General features: G+C 39.5%; 1 long non-coding RNA gene across 1 annotated transcript in view; it reads right to left on the reverse strand.

The window, feature by feature from the left end:
• Positions 1-6,164, reverse strand: part of LOC109521355 (uncharacterized) — a 12,906-nt gene extending 6,742 nt beyond the window's left edge. Inside the window, exons 1-2 of the long non-coding RNA XR_002169337.1 lie at positions 5,914-6,164; positions 5,016-5,109 (exon numbers count right to left, since the gene is read on the reverse strand). This is a non-coding gene — a long non-coding RNA (uncharacterized LOC109521355). The remainder of the gene's footprint in view (positions 1-5,015; positions 5,110-5,913) is intronic.
• Positions 6,165-6,761: the final 597 nt, after the last annotated feature.

Raw genomic sequence — 6,761 nt, forward strand, 5'->3', positions numbered from 1 at the left:
TTTTGAGTTTGCCTTTAAAACATCCCACTGAGCTGATATTTCTGCTTTCCAACAACAGAGCCTCTGCTTTGATATGACATAGGCCCCACCTCCCCACTGTGTGATTCTGGAACATGTAATTATTGTATGATTATTTTCTTCTACAGAAATGCGAAATATCATGTTTAGTTCACATTTTACAACTGAATGACAACGGGCCTCGCTATTCGGTAAAATGTGTCATTTGGGGACCATCTTTTTGGGTGCGCCAACGTTGAAATTTTGACATGAAATATTTTTTAAAAAAATCGAATACTGAAAAATACAACAAGATGTTATGATTGATACGATAAGTCAGAAAAGAAAAAAAAATAATCAAGACCGCGCATAAAAAAAAAAAAAAAATTGTAAAAGTTCCAGGGACTGAGCCCTGATGTGAGGAAAAAAGAAAAAGAAAAAAAAAGAATTACAATGGCCGAAAGATGCCACAACATGGTGGCAAAGTTCTATTTTTGTCGAAATAAAGCTCCTTCACTCACTTCAATATCGTTCATTGGCACCAAGATTGCCACAAATAACACCAAAAGCAATACTTTGATTTCTTTGGCCTGAGCACAAAAAGAGTGAATAGTGGAGTCTTTCAGCTCCTAATGTAGCGCAGGATCCACAATTTAAGCCAGGAAAAAAACAAAAAACGTTTGAATTGAATAATTTCACATTAAAAAAATACGACACTTGGTGCCATTGACGACAATTTCATTAGATGTGTTCCATAAATAAATACAAGCTCATCCTCATCAACACCCACGCTGATTCGTTAACACTTCTGAAGAGCGCTGCATAATCTCGCACACGCACGCGCGCACACACACGCGCACACACACACGCACACACACACACCCTAGACATTTGAGCAACTGTCCAGTGAAACAATGTTGTGGATCTCAACATGACCTCCTCTCTGGCAGGTTTATTACGTTTTCCATTTCTAGCTGGATACAGCGAGCGTATTCTACATTATTGATACTTAATCCCTCTTGTTAAATTCCTTGTCCTCGCCACATCACAGCAGAGTTGCAGCAAGTTTCTTTTTTGTTGTTGTTGTTTTGTTAAGCCTCAGCTGGTTTATATTTCATTGTTTGATGCTACAGTACATGAAATTTGGACCCGCACTTACCCGGGGTGGAGAGGGGAGGATTCAAAAAAAAATTTTAATGCATGTTATGACTGGTTTTAGCACAGTTACAGAATAATAAAAAATAATAAAAAAAAAAAAAAAATCCCGCTAGGTGTCTATTTTTTGCCACGATTACAATTTCTGCATTTGCAATGTGTGGACACAAGTAAAAAAAGTAGGTTACCTTGGATACACACATGCAACAACAAACAAACCCTGTAATGCTAAGTTTGCGGCGTCCATTTTGCTGACACAGTTCGGCGGCAAAAAAGATGGCTCCGTGGATGTGGAGTGCCGTTGTGAGAGATTGGGTTACCCCCCCCCCCCAGACACTCCCAGCGGATCTGCCGGCCAAATGGATGTGGATCTCACGCTCGGGCGCCCATATTGAATGCCATAAGAGGTCTCCGAGGTCTCCTTCAGTAGGAGGAATGTGCCGCCTAACAATGTGGAGTTTGCACCCAGCTACATTTTGACACCAAAGCAGAGCGACAGCATCGTGCATTTGCACGAGTATTGGCTTACTTACTCAACTGCAGATGGGGTTGGCTATTTATCAATGAGATGTCTCCCTGGGGAGGAGGAGGCCAGATTACAATTTATGGCAAGTTAAAGTGCAGTTTGAAAACAAAATGAAAAGGACTGTTATGTAGAACCATGAAAATAAAGAGAGATGCAATCATGCACGCAATCTATTTGAAGACTCAACTCAACTGTATTTATAGAGCACTTTAAAACAACAAAGTGCTGTACATGGAGCAAATATCATATATACAATAATAAACAATAAATTAACAACATTCAAGACATCTGTCTCCACATAAGATAACTTTAAATGGTGCACGAGGAACTTGTTTGCAACACACACAAACTTTTGATTAATCCGAGACAGCATATATGCTTCAGTGCTGCTGTTTTGGTTAGCAGTGGACAATTTAGATGAGATCGTCAATACTGAAGGGAATGAAAAAAATTATTATTTAGGCACAGCGTGTATAAGCAAGATTTGTTTGAGAGGGTGCATTTTCACCACAATTTCAATTAATCTGAGGCTTTTTTTTTTGTGTGTGTGTCGGGGCCTCTGTTTTGGTAAGTCCAGTCAAACCTCGGTTTTCGAACGTCTCGGTTCTCGACCAATTCGGTTTTCGACCAAAAATTGAGTTTTTTATGCCTTGGACGCTGAACAAATTTCGGTTCTCGAACAAACTGAGTGCACTTGAATGCACCACTTGACTCCTCTCGCCTTCCTTACACGAGGAAATGACGCTTCCTTGTGTAGACGAGGAAGTGACGCTTCCTCGTGTCGCTTTCCATTGTGGGCAGGTGTGTTCAATAAAAGTTTATTTTTTTTTAAAAAGAGCGTGGTTTCGGTTTTCGAACAATTCGTTTTTCGAACAGCCTTCTGGAACGGATTATGGACGAAAACTGAGGTTTGACTGTAATTGAGTTAAAATCTTACAGGATGTTTTGTTTGTGAACAAGAGCATTGTTACATTTTTTGCCTGACAACTCTTTCTCATTTGAAAAAAAGTATCTCTTGAAAGTCTCACAAAACTGGTTAGTGCAGCAAAAACGACAACTTGCGCGCTCGACGCGCTTCCTGGCAAACTTGTTAAAGATTTGTTTCGGATCTTAGGACCATCCATCTTAAATATTATTAATTTATCACTATCCTCTGGCACTTGCTGCTCTTATTTGACCCCTTCTTAAGCGACCAAATATCGACCCGTTTCAAATCTCCCTTTTATTGCGATAATTCTTGAAAAAGTCATTAGAGCAAGAGCTTCGTGACTACATGGCCGCGATTTTCAGTCAGGGTTTAAGGCCCTCCATTCAACCGAAATGGCCCTTGCTAAAGTGATCAATGATGTTTTTATATATAATATTATTATTACTCGATCTTAGCTGTGCCTTTGTCACCGTTGATCGGAACACCATATTAGAATGCCTTAGAACGTGTATTTCAGGTTCAAGTCCTTCCTGGTTTAGTTGTTACATCTCCGAGATGACACACCATGTTATTTATGGTAATACGACTTCTGATGGGGTTTTTTGAGTTTTTCCTTGCCCTCCTGGGAGTTAAGGTCAAGGGATGTTGTTGATATTTCTAAACTGTGGGCATGTGAAGCCCTTTGAGACAGTTTGTGATTAAGGGCTGCATAGATAAATAAGGCTTAACAAGTAAGGCATCACCAGGCGACCAAATGAAGTTTGGTGTTCTTTCTGAGCGATATATTCTCTTCGCACTTTAATTCAGCCGAGACATTTTACTTCACTTAGTGAGCAACTGATTTCAAATGGGCTCTTTTGTAATGTTTGCGTGTGAACATGAGTTAATTCTAGAGATAGGGTTAGTTCCCATTTTGTGGGATTGTATCATCCTGCTCAAGCTTCTGAGGATGTTTTTCCTCCTTTCGATACAAAGTCTATGACTATATACAAAAAAACAAAACTAAACAAAACAAAACAACTCACAAACATCCTGCACATTGCAGCTCCTCTGTAACATCTGCCTCAAAGAGTCCGGTTCCAACAAAAAGCTGGCTCGGCTCTTTGCCGGCATTTGCGCCACAACACCGTCGAGGTTTTAAGTTATCTCTGAACGAGCCATCCGTTCTGCTGCTTTCTGATGGAAGAATACTGGGGGGCTGTGTAATTATATCGCTTTAAACGAGCCCCTGAGAACGCTCCTGCCAAAGCGCCCACAAAGTCTCACACTTTGGCGCGCATCAGAAAGGCAACTCTTGCACTTGTCAGCGCGCGCGTGCATGTGTGTGCATGTGTGTGTGTGTGTGTGTGTGTGTGTGTGTGTGTGTGTGTGTGTATGTGCGCTTAGGCTGGCATTAAGAGAGAGGCCACAGTGGTTCTGAAACGCCTCACAAGTGAATTTAATTAAATCATAAATATGAGCTGGAGGCTGCCACCCAATTTAATGTAATGGATGATATGGGCCAGTCCGTCTTTGGCAAAGCAAAGTTCTGGACCCGATCGAATGCCCTTGAAGCTTATTAAAAGTGTTTGGCACCCGGACATGCTAGCAAAGTTGTTAAATGGATGGCGTGGCTTGCTTTCAGTAAGGTGGTTCATCAACCTGGAATCGACCATCTATGATTTTAATTGAGGGGTGTTCAAGCTCTCAATAGAAGACATTTGGGTTGTGTTGGAAATTACAACTTTCAGGCATAAATAAGACATAAACAAAACATAAATATATGGTGGTTTCAGACAAAGAAGCAACAATGCAATATCAGTACAAAAATCAAAATGGAATTAGAACAGACAAAATGGAAAAAACACAATGACAAAATTAAAAAGAAAACACACTGATCGACTCCATGCCACGTCGCATTGCTGCAGTAATTCAGGCAAAAGGAGCCTCAACTAAGTATTGAGTGCTGTACATGTACATACTTTTCAGGTTTATACTTATCGGTTGGCCAACATTTTTTAAACTTCTTTCTTTGTATAGTCTTAAATAGTCTTCTAATTTCCGGGGATGGCAAATGTAGCTTTTTAAATGAGTTTTCAGATATAATCATCCAAATTAAAATGAACTAACACTTAAAATGTATCAGTCTGTGTGGAATGAATGTATGCATTACACAATTTTTTTTGACGATAACCTGATTTTATATATATTTTTTTTTCCCCCAAATTTTGTTGATAATCTTTCGGCCCTACTTATCCTTTTTGATTTTTTTCATGTTAGATGTCATTTAATTGTACTGGTGTACCTATTGTATGGTGGCAGATGAGTGGAAGGGAAACATCATTTGTCATTGTAGCTTCAGAAGCGACAAGCTTTTGGGGGAGAAAAAAAAAACAGCGAAAGCTCGACTAAATGCCGTTGAAGGATCACCTTTGATGAATCGTCAGAGGTGACGGACAGATGTTGTCTGTTTCATCCCGTTCTGCAAATCCTTTTCTCGGTCTCCTGCAGTGTTGGCGGCTCCCTAAATAGAGCGAGAATGAGGGTGTGTGTCTGTGTGGAATGGGACCGCATAGGGTGATGGGTAATGGAGTCATTAATAACGCAGACCTCCCTCAAGAAGCTCAGATGTTCGTTAGCCAGATACACAAGGGAGCGGCGGGGAAATATAAAGCACTTTAATATCAGGAGAAAAAAAAAGTTTTTTTCTTTTTTTTTTTAAATGATTGCGTTCATGCTGTCATAGGTCTTGTCTGATAGGTTAATTGCAAGTACACGTATTTATAGACGATGTACATGGCGAGCAACCTTGAGGGGCCCCAAACTGTCAAAAATAATGTTCAAATAGGAAACCATTTGTGTCCCTATCACTAATGTCTCCCAAGGGACAAATTATTGGACACCGGTGGAAGTTTGTGCACCTTTTCCAGGGCACAAAAGACATACCTATGTGTTCAAGGATTTTTATGCCACATCTAATGAGAAGTAATACAAAAGCTGCATCAAACATTCTGTTTTTATGACAGATAATAATGCTCAGGCGTTATTAATTTAACAAAAATGTTGATTATTGTGGCTTCCACTGGGGTAGAACAGCAATGCATCGTACCGTGAGCTTTTATTTATTTAGCTTGAGTGCGATTTTATAGCACAAAATAACAGCGGCGGGTAGTCAGTGAGAGTATTTCAGTGACCTAATCCACATAAACGCTGTATAGCTATGCGTGGCATTCAAGAAGAGACAGAGGCAATTCACCTATTTGTGGATGACCTTCAACTTCCATTACATCACCAATATTAAAACTTAAATAAAATATGTCTTACTCACCAGATTTGCGGATGCAGTTGCAGAAGGCTTTCTTTCTTTGCTCCTGCTCAACTGTGTAAGCTAGCTTTAGCGTTCATACATACTGCTCTGACAGTGGTCCGTACTTTAATTTCTGTGTTGAATCAAGCCAGCTAGCGGCGGTGTGGGTTGACCGGGCCTCATGAAATCCAGTTTTTCTTGAAAAATGCCACTTAAAAAAAACCATTTTTTTTTGCACATCTTAATATCGACCAACCAGAGAGATAAACGTGGCCAAGCCAACCAGAGGACGGAAACTGCAGACGTCATTAATGCTGCATTCGAAGAAAGTGGGAAATCAGACTTTTTCGATTTATACCAGTGGTGTCAAATATACGGCCCGCGGGCCAGAAACACCCCCGAGGAGGTTCGATCAGGCCTGCAGAATAATTTAAAAATGAAAAAAAATGCATAAAAGTCACGGAATGAATATTTTAATAAAATGCAATTTATATATTATCCGCTAGGGGGCACACTGTTTTCTTTTTAGTTTGTAAAGTGTAGGCAGGGATTACATTTTGATTTTATATGCACATGTGTAAATGGTTTAAAAAAATCCTTTCTTTATAAATCTCATTTAATCTTAAAATGCATGACTATATTTTTCATACCAATTACTTTGTACAATCACTGGGATCAGTTGCGATACATACATGTGAATGATAAAAGTAAATTGCACATTTGTCTAAGAAAATCAAAGGTGCTTCATGAAATGTTTTGTAAAAGATATGTTCATTAAATTTCAACATTTTCTGAATGTTCTTGTGCTTCACTATGCCAAAACAAAGGAAAGACATGATATTTTGGTTATTTATAGCAGAGTGTGGTAT

The sequence above is a fragment of the Hippocampus comes genome, unplaced genomic scaffold (assembly GCF_001891065.2).
Source record: "Hippocampus comes isolate QL1 unplaced genomic scaffold, H_comes_QL1_v1.1 scaffold85, whole genome shotgun sequence".
NCBI lineage: Eukaryota > Metazoa > Chordata > Actinopteri > Syngnathiformes > Syngnathidae > Hippocampus > Hippocampus comes.